The following is a 12,923-nucleotide window of genomic DNA, read 5'->3' on the forward strand; positions in this document are numbered from 1 at the left end:
CTTACTAAGTGATGATCGGGTCTGGATAAGTATGAGCTCAGGCGAGTCTTTTGCAGCGGCAGCTAATACTTTTCGTATTTGCATTATTTAACTTCAATTACGACATTTATGGGTATATATAAGTTGATATACATAAAAATCATGCATACTTGCATAAGCAATTATTTATGTGTGTTGCAAGCACAATTATGAAACAAATCCATTCAAATACAAAGCTCATCTACTTGTGTTGCACTTACTTACGCCATTCATGCAACAGCAACAGCAATTGCAACGCGCAACAAAGTCAGCAGCCAAAGTGAAAACAGGTAGCCAACACTTTTTATTGCATTTATTATTTATTAATAACATTATTTATTGTATGATGCTGTTCATGTGAATTGGTATTATTGAATTAAATGAATTTATGCAGCCGCCGAGAGAAGCCTCATTGGTGGCAAGCAAGGTGGCAAACTATTCAAGTCAAATGCTGATAGTTGCAAGTTTAAAGCCACTGAATTGTTAGTGTGCCGGCTGCTGCTGTTGATGCAGCATAAGTGCTGTTAGGTGGCAAAGAGGGCATTGGGTCGTTAGCATTCAAACGCTGCTTGCCTGCCTCGCTGGTTGTTTGGCTGGCCATTTTTTTCTATAGAAAACAATTTGCTGACGTAGAGCAATTCTTTCTTCTTCCTTTTCGCAATTTTCTTCCTCTTTGTTTTTGGTTCAATAAAGTGCCTGTCAAACAGTAGTCGCGGAAAATTTGCGCAAAATGCCACACTAGCTAAAAGAATAAACGAAAGCTACTAGATTCTGATGGTAAATGATGGTCATAAATTTTATTATGAAATGTGAGTGCTTACGGTTCCATTATGGGGAGTTGTTGTTTAGTTGTTGGTGGCCAATTGGAGTCTCAGGTGGTGTGCATTTAGTACTTCTATGTATGTGTGTAGATATGTAATTGATCGTAGCATGTGAATATGAGCTATTCGACTCAGGCTGCAACTACATATTTGCTGCCCCTAAGTAAATACTTAACCACAGATACAATCGTTTATACAAATACATAGCTATGTATATGCATTCATAGCAAAGACAAAAGTTCTCTTCACTGCTATAGGCTTTGGGTCTGCTGGCGCGTTGATTGGAAGTTATGGTTGACACATTTTTAATATTTCATAATGAATGGTTTATTCTGGCAATAAATTGTCTCTGCTGTGTGTGTGATGTAGCGCATCCTTGCATAGAACTTTTGTACGATTCGTTGCTAAAATGCTAGCACAGCCCGAGGTTGGTGAGCAGCTTGCCAAAGTGTTGCGGAAATACAATGGTTTAACCTGGTTAGAAGTGGCAACGGGTCAGGTGTTGGGGTGAAATAAGTTCTTGGGAGCTTAAACAATAAAAGACTTTGTATTTTGCGCTCAGGGTATGAGAATCAAAAGTAGGCGGTGACCCACTTATGGGCTATGTGAATTAGTACTTTAAAAAGTATTTACAAATTTCTTTTAAAAATACTTTATGAATACATACATACATACATATTTATTTTAGACTGCCCAAAAAAAAAATTAGCTGTCGGTCACCAAAAAAAATAATTGTAGCAAAATTTCAAAAAAAAATCTCTATTTTTCAGTTAGCAATCGCAAGAGCAAGAATTTTTAATGAAAAATCTTTTTCTGATACATTTTATTTAACAAACGAATAAACATTAAAGGGCATATGCTGTGCAAAAAGGTTTTAATTTTTCGAAAAGGGTTTCCGCCTGTTACACAATTAAACTTAAATTATTTATAATCACCGTTCGTTTGACAAACGAGGTGTCAAATTAAAGAACTTGGGCTGTGGATGTGCAGTTATGTGTTACTTTTTGGAAAAGAGGAGGTTATTACAAAATGGGTGTCTATCGAAACAGTTTTGAAAAGCTTGGTTTGCTAATTTAACTGTAGGAGGGTTACAATCTGTTTAAAAAATAAAATTCAATTTGAATTAAGGGAACTACATAGGCATTAGAATTATACATAACCACATGGGCGTCAGACGGAAGGAGTTTAAGAAGGTAGTAATTTGTAAATATTTTCTGAAATGGGTTGCCACCTGTTCGAAGAATCGAAATAGTTAGCCTATACGTTGTGTATAAAATATGTCAAACGAAAGAGAGTTAAGAAACCTTTAGTTTGAATATGTTTGAAGAGGGTTGCCACCTATTTTGAATTTAAATTCAAATTATTTAAAAAGTAAAATGTGGGTATCACTCAAAATGGGTTACAAAAGCTTAATTTCTCAACTATATTTAGGGGGTTGCCACATGTTTAAAAAATCAGTTTTAACTTAATTCATTAGTTAACTAAAAGTACCAGGTTGACCGAGCTTTGCCCGGAGTGCATACGCTTTTTAAAGTTTTCAAGAATAACTTTCATTTTATATCCATATTGCGATGTTTTTGATAAATTGTGCAGAATCGCAAATAAGTGGCAACCTTACACTATTACCCTAAGGGATAACATTTTTTAAACAAGAAGTTAAATAAATAAGCGATTCAAAAAAAAAAGGCAAATACCTTCGATTTGATATCCATTCTATGATGTTTTAATAAATTTGTAACTAATTTCGAAGAGGTGGCAACCTTATACGAGTCTTCTCGGAGGTAATGCCTATTCAGATAACTTTAAAATCCAAAACATTGGGCCTCATGCATAAAAAGTGAGCTTAAGCTCCGACTCGATTTTCAGTACAAATTCTTCAGCTTGAGCTCACCCCTTCAGTGCAAAAATTGAGTCTTAGCTTAAGCTCACTTTTTATGCATAAGGCCCATTATCTTTGTACGAAATTTCATCAAAATTGTTAGAGCCGTTTCTGAGAACCCTGTGGATATATAATTGCTCGTTTAATGTAATAAGATAAGTATCACAATGTCAGACGAAAAAGATTTCAGGAGATTTAAGTCAAACTTTGTTAACTTATACACAAGTTTGTAGATGAAATATTAAAATATGGGTGTTAAAAGAATAAGTGTTAAGAAATGATTAGAACATTTTTGATATTTTTGAGAGGTTTTAACAAGTTGGCCATGAGTTTTAAAAAGTGAAATTCAAATTATTTAATTAGGTTAAATGAATTACTAAAAAATGGCTATAAGTCGAAATGGGGTTGAAAAGCCTTTATTTCTGAACTTTAATTCGGAGGGTTCTCCCGTGTTAAAAAAAATTAAAATTAAATGTAAATCATCAGTTAATTGAAATATGCATCACAATGTCAGACAAGGAGGGTTTAATGAGATTTTAGTTTAAAAATAATTTTGAAGAGGATTGCCATCTGTTCGAAAAGTCAAATTAAATTAGCTTATACACCAGTAAACCATGCGAGACCTCTCTTCACTCATAAACATCTGCACGGACTTGAATCAAATATGGCACTCGGATCGCTTATAACTCTGACTTAAATTTGGAATACTTTCTTAGGTTTCTGGAAATTAAGTTTGGCGCTTTTTGACGCCATGCGGGTTCTTCATACTTGATAATATTTAAACAATATTTAGTAAGTGATATTTTGGTAAAAAAAAAAATTCTGAATATTACAAAATATTTGTATGCGCATATCATCTACACTCTAAAAAATTTTTGTTTAAATTTGCGCATATTAAGATAGGTAACCAGTTTCCTCTCTTAATGAATGCAAATTTAAACACTGCTTGCTTACTTTTACTCATCATATGCAGAGGTGGGCACTACCACAAACAAGCGTGAGCAAAAAGTGAGAATGTGTTAGTGTGCCTAATTCATTGTGCACGCTGTCGTGTTCTCATCGCTGCGCTCTCGCTTGTATACGTACAAGCGACGCTTACGCTCTTTTAGCACCTGCTAACTCTCTGCCCATGCCTGATCATATGTGTGGCGTAGAACAAATTTCAAATTTGTGTTTTGAGTTTTAAACATTTATTGTTCACATTTTCACAGTTTACACATAAAATGTTTAAAATTTCCTCTAAAAAATGTTCGTTTAAATTTACGCATATAAAGAGAGGTAACCAGTTTCCTCTCCTAGTGTGTGCAAAATTAAACAATGTCTGTTTACTTCTACATATCAAATTTGTCACGTAGCGCACACAAGGGGTGTGTTTTGGGGCTAAATTTATTATGATATAAGAAATTTTGAAAGAAAAAATTTTCTTTTCCATTTCTTGTGCGTCATTTTGTAAGAATTTGTCATTTTTTCTTGAGAGCTCTTTAAAGTTTAACTGCGAATGAAAACATTGTCCTAAAAATATGCAACTTACTGTTGCTTTTTACACTTTACAGCCTATAAAAGTTTACCACTAATATGTACTTAATAAGCATTCGAAGATTTAATTTGCTAACTTCGAATTCCTTCCACCAATATGAGCTACGTGATAAAAATACAATTTCAGTTAAATTTTCGTTATTCGAATTATTAAAAAATGAGAAACCAGAAATCGACGAAAATTAATAAAAAAGTGTAAAAATTTCGTGAAATTATTTAATTTATTTATATTAAAATTCTTTTGTAAAATTTTGTATTACTTTTGAAAGTTGAGTGCATCTTTAACCGTTAATTTTTTCATGATTTAATGATCGGATCTAAACCAAATTACGAGACGACCCTTAAGGTACCATCTTTCTGGTAAAAAAAATAATTATTGGAATCGGTTCACGCGGTGCAAAGTTATACGGTGGAATAAATAAAAGAAGTAAAAATACTCCGAAGAATTGATAACCTGCCCTTTTTTGAAGCCGGTTGAAAATGTCTGAGTTCTTTGTAAATTTTATGTAAATAAAATGCAATTTATGAAACTTTAAAAAGTTTATTTATTTATTTCATACTGTACATAAAACTTGCATAAATGTATTTTAAAGAGCGAATTTTCAGTATTTTCTGACGATATATATTTAGAAGTATAAATCCTTTCCCCCCAAAAATATATTCCTGCGTGCGCCCCTGGCACTTAGTATTTATTATTTGTAAAAAATATATTTTTACTTTCAAAATGTTTGTAATTTTAAACATTTCATGTGTATATTTTAAACAACTCATGCTCAAAATCAAATCTTGAACATCTTGTGCGTATACTTGAACAGATTCTGGTTGAAAAATAAAGACTTTTCAGTAGTAGTTTTACATGCACCTTTTAGAGTGTAAGTAATTCTACATACTCACATTTAGTATGTACTTATGCATGTAGGTCTCTTTGCAAGTTGCTAACTGTTTTTTCAACAACCCTGTGACTCGTCTACAATTTTCTTAAAGCCTTTTTCGCCTTAGCACTAGCGTGGTCTGCTGGAAAATTTAAATAAAACGTGACTGTAAAATGGTTCATATCTTGTCGTCGCCGGACACTTGTATTTTGTTCATATATACATACCTACATACATACGTACCTAAGCTTTTGCAGCTAACTTAAATTTTGCGGCATGCAACACGCTAACATACACATGTGCCAAAAGTTTATCTATATATGTACATATACAGTGACTCAAACAAATGACCATGTGTTGATTTTTTTAAATATTGGTAATGTTTTTCGAGCTGAATTTTCTTTGTTTTTTTTGGAAAATAGTGTACAAGCTTTAACCAAAAATATATAAATCACTGTTTCACACTTTATACAAAATTTAGCAAAATCCAACTAATTTTCATCAAATTTCCAAATCTTGTAGTTTGGTTTTATGTAGCTTTATAGCCCATACAATTTTACACTAAATAAGTGCAAGTTTTAAACCGCTAAAAAATTCCGTTGATTTTTGGGAATTTTTTTTTTTTGTGACAGATTTTTGCACTTTTTCAATAAACACAAGAATTTTCTATTAAATAAAGACCGTTAGCAACAAACTGCTATATAAAAAACCGCAAAAGCAGTCTCTAAAAAAATTATCAAAAATCAATTTCAAAAATCAAAGAAACAAAACACATTAGGAATATTAAAAAAAAAATCAACACGTGGTCATTTGTTTGAGTCACTGTATGTGCTCATATCCAGTGTATGCATGTAAGTCTTAAGTTTTACATATGCATGGAGCACATTTAAGCGATAGAACGCGCTCTACTGCCAATCGCGACAATCGGTAGCGGCCAACCGCCACCCGCCTTGCGCCTTACGCCAACTGCCAACTGTGGCATCCTGCTGCGCTTCGTATGCGTGGTTGCAACTCAGCGCATAAGCCTGGTCAATTCATATAAAAATATTTCATCTAATGCTGGCAATCTGCACTTGTGCTATCGTTCGGGTCGTACTCACTCGCTGCCTCCGTTTTGGCGGCCGCCACTGAGCGCACACGTCATCGAATGCAGCTGCGAGCCCAGATTCGCACCCAGCGATATCCTCTTCATTATTGTCGATGCAAAGTGGCGACAAAGTTTCAGAGTTGCCTTTGCTGTGTGTGGGTTTTCCGTTATCGCTTTTGATTTAATTTTAGAACTGCTGCCGCTTCCAATTCATTGCTTCCAATTTCGCCTCAACAGCTTTCAAACTTTATTTTTCCCGCCAAGCCATTCTGACCCACTGATTTCTTCTTTATGCTTAGTATCCAGCTCTTAAGAAAACGGTCAAGAAAAAATTGCCATTATTTCGCGTGTGTGTCCAAGGAATTTTGACATTTTTAATACCTCACAGCCTGTTGCCTCACTCTTTCCTCAAGAAATAATGGAACGGGCATATATTTCTGTTGCAAGCCTGGGTTGCCTTATGCTCTTTTTAAACGGTTTTATTTAGCTCACCCCGTTTGTTTTATTCTTGGGTCAAATTTAGTAATTCAAATTTCACCCTCTTCCTGTCAACCGATTAATCTGAAATTTTGTATACACTTTGGATTTTGGTGACAATACAATTATGTTTATTCATTATCATTATAAATTCAAAATGGCCGCCGCTACAAAATGGCGGATAATTTATGTTTTTTTATTAATCCCATAATCCCAATAAGCAGAATACAATATACTATAAAAAATTGAAATCCAAGATGGCGGCCGCTACAAAATGGCGGATAACGTAGGTTTTATCAATCCCATCAACATGGGTATCAAATGAAAGGTCTCAACAAGTAGAATACAATTTACTATGCAAAATTGAAATCTAAGATGGCCGCCGCTACCAAATGGCTGATAACAATTTTTTATCAATCCCACCAATATGGGTATCAAATAAAAGCGCTTGACAAGAAGAATACAGTGCACTATACAACCTCAATATTTAAGATGGGCGCAGCCACTAAATGGCGTATAATAATAAGATTTAAATTTAGAAATTGAATCTGTAATTTAGGTATCTGATTAATCCAGCCTGAATCCACCACCCAAGTCAAGATTTTGTATCGTGTTGAGGACTGTGTGGCGTTAGGGTGGCTAAAAATGATACGTCGTTAGCGGTACACCACCCAAGTTAAGGTGAAAGGTTAAAACGCTCACATTAAGTCGATAATTTGTAGACAATTGACGTGCCCCACGGTTTTATTTTAGTCTAGTCTATGCATATGTTTATAATTCCCACGACTGTATCTATTTTATTATTTTTTGGTTTTTAGTACATTTATCTTAAACATTGCAATGTATGTTTAACATAAAACCGTTTAACTTAAAAAGTTTTTTTACCTATTTTTATTTCACAAAAAACTTTAGAAAACCGTAGTAGAAAGCGTACTAAATTTCTAAAGAACTGCGTACTGCCTTAAGGAAATTTTACTCAAGAAAATTTCTTAGTCATTTCTTGTACGTCATTTTATATGGAGTTTTTGCTTTTCTTAAGAGCTGGATACTAAGCTTTACTTCTCTAGTTACAAGTGTATGTACCCGTATTCACATACACCCAGCTGCCGTCCGTTACATACATACATATGTTGATGTGATCATGTAAATCAGTGCACGCTTCACAGTTTCAACTTTAAAAATTTGAAAATCTGCAATGCCAAACGCTTCTGGTAGGTTCGTATTTAGTAAATGTTTCTCGGACAAGATTTGAACTTCAAGCTGCCTACTAAATGCAAATGTGAGCCCATATGCCTATCTAAATAGTGCAAGCGACTAGCGAGTTACACTTATAGATACATACGTACATATACCATCCATGTATAATAGCATCCAACGAAGTGGCAGCTGATACTCGTCTGTGATATGTTAAAGCGCCGTTTTGTAGTTAATAAAAGCAAAGTGATTGTCATCACTGCTAGGAAGAGAAAAGTCCAGCAGCAGCAGCAACAAAGCAGTAAAGGTAGAAAATTCGTTAGATAAAAATTGAAAATCTGTTCTATTTGCTTACTAGTTGAGAAGCATTGTGCGCCGATTACCAGCAAAAAGAGACAATCTTCAGTTAACTAAATTAACATTTTAACAGAAAATATGTAGCAAATTTAACTGCGATGCATATCAGCAAAGTGCGCGTGCGTGCTTTAGAAACAAAAACAATTTTTCTGAATATGCATTAAACGTGGCAGGCAATATTGAATATAGATATGTATACACTGGTTAGTTGGAGCTTGTAAACCATCCACCGAGTCTGATGAAAATATTATCCTGGCGCTAATGCTAATCAACTTTACAATCCACACATTAGTGGGAGTCAAATCAAGGTAAGATACCACCTCTTTAAAGAGAACTTCCAAGATATACACATGTCTTAAGTCAAGCCAAGCTATACCCATATCACTGTAGCAATCATTAGAACCTCAGTCGTCAATTTATAGATTGCTTCCAAATAAACGGTTTCAGGTAAGGGGTTTTGTATAACTGCTTTTGATCTTCATAGGTAAGTAGGTACATAAGAAGACGTCGAATTTGTCCACTCAAAAGTTTTTAAAATATCTGCCCATCATGGAATCATTCTAGATACCAATTGATTATTCGAAGCGAGCTGAGAAGGCCTTGTTAGCCTTAAATGCAGCTAAAAAAAATGTTAAGAAACAGATGGAACTGAAGCCAAGGATTTTACACGTGATGTTCGCGTTTAAGTCTGACGCTGGTCCCGTGGCCAGTCTTTACTCCGGTCAATCATCCAGGCAGATGTGATTTTTAGTGTTAACGCATGAATCCGAAGCGACAGTGACCGGGCAGAACCCTCATCAAATGCGACTGCTGTGGCTTTGCACACTTAGGGAGCTTTATTGAGCGCCCTCAATTTAACCAGGGCTAAAAAGATTTTGTAATTGCCTATATCCCAGTATTCGCTATCGTTAGCTGAGCTGGCATGAGACCCATATGTCCAAGAGTGAACCATAAATCCTCAAAGGTACTACCATCTTATTGCTGCTCGATAATATGTATTCAATATTTCAAGGGCACATATTCTTACCAAATCCTTAGCCGTTAAGTTTCAGTTGTCGCTGTGGCCAGCTGCTAATACAAATCTAATTAGAATATTTATTTCCGGCGCAATTTAAAGCGATTTAAGGCACACGCTGATCAATTTCGAATGCAGCAACAGTGAAGTCAGGGTATGGGTTGACGCTTGGCCTTTAGAGTAGATGCAAACCTTATTTAATAATATCACACTTTCCATAAGTGTGTTTACTGCTTCTTAAATAACAGCCGCTTCTGCCAGAAAAAACGTATTAGAATTATGAACGCCTAAACCGCTAGCCTTTCGAATCAAGCGTTGAACTATTCATGAAAACATGCTTAATGATCTTAACTTTGGTTTCATAGAGCCAACTAATTACCTTGGCCGAGAAACCCCATCTCTTGCCAATGGCTTCGTCCTCACTCTCTCCTTGATGAAAGGTTTCTTCGACCTGCTTCCTATCTAGAATAAAGCGTACATATCCAGTTGAAATAGCAAAAATCTAAAGGCGAATACCCTCAATCCAGGTAAGAACGTTAGTTACTTCCTGGTTAATAGGGCTAATCCAGTTTTACGGTGGTTACACTATTAGCCGACAACTAATGGCGTTTCTTTATAGTCGGTTTCATTCTGAGGAAATTTCCTCCTTGGTAGCAGTTATAAATGTCAGGAAACTCCACCTACTGCAAATAAAATGATATTCGCGTATTATAAATTCAATAAGTATCCCATCTCGAGTGTTCGAGTCCGAGCTTCCTTGTGTAGACAGCCATAAATCCGCAATCGAACGAGTATCGATATCCCGTATGCAGATTTGATAAGCAATCACCTTAGCCATTGCATATATACCAATATGCTTATCTTCCAGGAAGATCTATTTATTATCCACGCTTTTCAGTGTCATTGAGATGTTTCTTTGACGTGGAGGGCGCGCTTTCGATAACACGGAACACTCTCTAATAGACAATTGCGTCCGGTGAAAAGGGGTTGATGGAACCACATGCCGCTGGATGGCTAACGACCTTAAATCAAGAACCTTTACATACACTCTAGGACAGGAACGAGTCAGCTCCTTAGCTACGAAAGGTTTCCCGCAGGTGGAACTGACCGTCCCTCTGCTACGGGCTATTGCAGCAGACAAACTATTTACACTGCCTTTTAAGTGTAAATTGCTTCGACGTTCAGAGCTTCGCGGACAAGATTGACATCCTAATCCTAGATAGGTTCGCAGATACTGGTGTAGAAGCAATGTGTTAAACATAAACCCCAAGAAGACTTGTACAGTTAGGAAAAGGGACCAATTACAAGAACCGCTACTTCAAGGAGAAAATATACACTTCTCCAAAGAGGTAAAATATCTAGGAGTTATCCTTGATAACAAGCTATAATAGAATCTGCACCTAGACTAAACTATTCAAAAGGCCAAGGGCTCTATCTGGGCCAGACGAAAACTATTCAGATCTAAACTGGCAAGGTGGATGTATGATGACATCTCCAAACCCATTCTAACTTATTCTGCACCCTTATGGTGGAAGAAGGCAGAAGTGAGCTACAACGACTGGCCTGCGTAGGAACCACTGGCACGATGAGAACAACATCAACCGCGGCTCTCGAGATGCTTATTGGGTATCTAGCTACAGTTGAGTAATGGGCAATGAAGTGGCAGATATACTCGTAGAAAATGGATTTATTGGGCTGCCATGGAACTCTGTTAGACTTAACTACTATATCTGGTTTAATAACGAAGCGCAACATTACGGGACAAATACGGGATATATCAACAAGGAGAAACGAAGAACTCCTTTACCTCAGTAGGCATGAAATAAGAATTGTTCCGGGTTTTCTTACTGGCCACTGTAGGGTACTGATCAGTGGAAGTTGTACAACGAAAAACAGGAAACAGCAGAGCACATTATGTGCGACTGTGAATCCCTCACTACGACCAGCTTTCGCTTCCTAGGAGCACCGTACCTAAATGACATTCAGCGAAAGGACCTAGCGAGTTTTATTAGCAATACGTGGATCAGGGAAGGCCTGTAGCCAACTAACTAGGTAACTAGGTGACCTGCTCGCTCCTCTAAATCTAAAATCTAGAAGTATGAGAACTACTATAATAAAGAATTTTTTTATTTAGGAAGAAATACTTACTTTAGGCTATCTAAAGTGGTTTGTTCCCATGATCGTTTAAGCAGATCGTGTCCTTATTTGGAGTTTGCTTTTAAATAATGTTCCCGATGGTGATGAATGAAATCACAAATGACCATATCACATCGTTACGGTATATATTCATTTGCGTAATGGGTGCATTGCCTAATGTCTTGTGTTATGGTTGACTAACTAAATTCCATGTTAGTAATTAAAAATTCTTTAGAAATTTCAATTTCAGCAGAATTTCATCAAATATCTCCACTACTTATAACCTTCCATATTTTATGTAACAAATAATTCGTCACACCTAAACTGTTAATTTAGCCAACCACTTCAAAAATCAGATAACAAACAGTTTTGAAAAAATATTAACATAACAACAATAAAAACTACTATACTGACCTGTAAAAGCAACAAGCGTAGCTATCGGCAATTAATGCAAAGGTGCGATAAATCTTGTTGCATAAATTAAGCCACAAACGAACGACGGCTTGTTTTGCTCTCTAATTTTATCATTGCTTTTTATGAGTTCGACTGCTTCTTTTTTCTACAACTAATTTGTCGCGGTCTTAAACTACAAACTATTTAAATTGAAACTGAAATACAATGCCAGAAAAATTAGCTGCTCATTTGTTACATGTGATTGGGTAAGTGATGGTGATGCGACTCCAAGTGAAGTGATGTGAATAATGGAAAGTGATGTGCTGATGTGTAGTGTTGTATCTTTTGTTTGTTTTCCTTGCGGCTGCGATACTGAACGTTTTTGATTTTTCAACAATGATTAGTAGAATGATCCGATTCACTCTGACTGAACTTTATATATGTACATATGTGCATACATATTTATGTAGATAATTTGTTGTGAAGGGTAGAGGAAAGACGCTGTATGTGAAATTTATGCATGTTAAATGTAGATATGTTTGTGTATGCGAGTGTGGCCCGTTGATATCAATAATATATCAAACGAGCGTAACACAGCATTGTATAATTAATATCAAATGAATAATTAAAATGAACATAAAAATACAAATTTAAATTATTGATTGAGATCAAATACACACGCAGGCGGGCGCAATACTCGTATGAGAATATGGGCTGACTCAAATTATTATAGTTTTTTGCTCGGAATTTCGAGATTGAGGGAATTAAATTGAAAGAATAAAAACACTTGAAGGAAATACATAAAAACACTAATTTATTTAATTGTAATATTTATTTTTTAACCTTTTTTGATGTAATTATATTTTTTTATTCTAATTCTGTTTAATATTTTTTTCTTTAATTTAGTTTTATTTCGTTAAGTTTTATTTAATTATTATAACATATAATGGTGTTATTTTCTTTTATCAAATTTTTGTTTAGTTTCAGTTTAATTTATCTTGATGTGAAAAAATTTACCCTTTATTTAATTTTATCCCGTTTTAGTATACAATTATTACATATTATATATATTGTAATAAATTGAATTTATTTGTACTTTGTTTTTTTTTTATTTAAATTTTTTTTTATTTTATTTCAT

The sequence above is a fragment of the Rhagoletis pomonella genome, unplaced genomic scaffold, assembly GCF_013731165.1.
Source record: "Rhagoletis pomonella isolate Grant_MI unplaced genomic scaffold, Rhpom_1.0 Rhpom_scaffold_00006, whole genome shotgun sequence".
Taxonomy (NCBI): Eukaryota; Metazoa; Arthropoda; class Insecta; order Diptera; family Tephritidae; genus Rhagoletis; species Rhagoletis pomonella.